Here is a 1,282-nt window from a genome sequence, read left to right on the forward strand (position 1 = left end):
CTCCAATACAAATTTAAAATAAAAAACTGATTCTGCCAGTACATGAATATGGTATTTATTTCCATATGTTTGTTTCGTTTTCAATTTCCTTCATTAGTACTTGAACTTTTAAATATACAGGTCTTTCACCTAATTGGTTAAATTTATTCCTGAGTATTTTATTTTTGATGCAGTTGTAAATGGGACTGTTTTCTTTATTTCTCTTTCTGATAGTTTAGTTTACTAGGGTATAGAAATGCAGCAGATTTTTGTAGATTGATTTTGTATCCTGAAACTTTACTGAATTCATTTATTATTTCTAACAGGTTTTTTATTAAGTCTTTATGATTTTCTATACATAATATCATGTCGTCTGCAAATAGTAAAAGATTTACTTCTTCCTTTCCAATTTGGATGTATTTTATTTCTTTTTATTGCCTATTTGCTCTGGCTAGGACTTCCAATACCATATTGAATAAAAGTGGAGAGAGTGGACATCCTTATCTAACTCCTGATCATAGAGGAAGGCTTTCAACTTTTCAGTGTTGAGTATGATGTTAGCTGTGGGCCTGTCATATATGACCTTGATTATGTTGAGGTACTTTTTCCATGCCAACTTTGTTGACAGTTTTTATCATAAATGAATGTTGAATTATTTCAAAAGCTTTTTCTTCATTTATTGAGATTATTAACCTTCATTTTGTTAATGTGGTATATCACATGACTGATTTGTGGATGTAGAACTTGGAACTGCTGTATCCCACAAATTTTGGCACATTTCAATTTTTGTTTGCCTCAGAGTTTTTTATTTCTCTTTTGACTTCCCTCTGACCCACTGATTGCTCAGTAGTATGTTGTGGGTTTTGTTGTTGTTGTTGTTTTTAACATCTTTATTGGAGTATAATTGCTTTGCAATGGTGTGTTAGTTTCTGCTTTATAACAAAGTGAATCAGCTATACATATACATATATCCCCATATCTCCTCCCTCTTGCATCTCCCACCCATCCTCCCTATCCCACCCCTCTAGGTAATCACAAAGCACTGAGCTGATCTCCCTGTGCCATGCAGCTGCTTCCCACTAGCTATCTATTTTACATTTGATAGTGTATATATGTCCTTGCCACTCTCTCACTTCGTCTCAGCTTACCCTTCCCCCTCCCCTTGTCCTCAAATCCATTCTCTACGTCTGTGTCTTTATTCCTGTCCTGCCCTTAGGTTCTTCAGAACCAATTTTTTTTCTTTTTTTAGATTCCGTATATATGTGTTAGCATACGGTATTTGTTTTTCTCTTTCTGACTTACT

The sequence above is a fragment of the Physeter macrocephalus genome, chromosome 4, assembly GCF_002837175.3.
Source record: "Physeter macrocephalus isolate SW-GA chromosome 4, ASM283717v5, whole genome shotgun sequence".
In the NCBI taxonomy this organism is placed as follows: Eukaryota; Metazoa; Chordata; class Mammalia; order Artiodactyla; family Physeteridae; genus Physeter; species Physeter macrocephalus.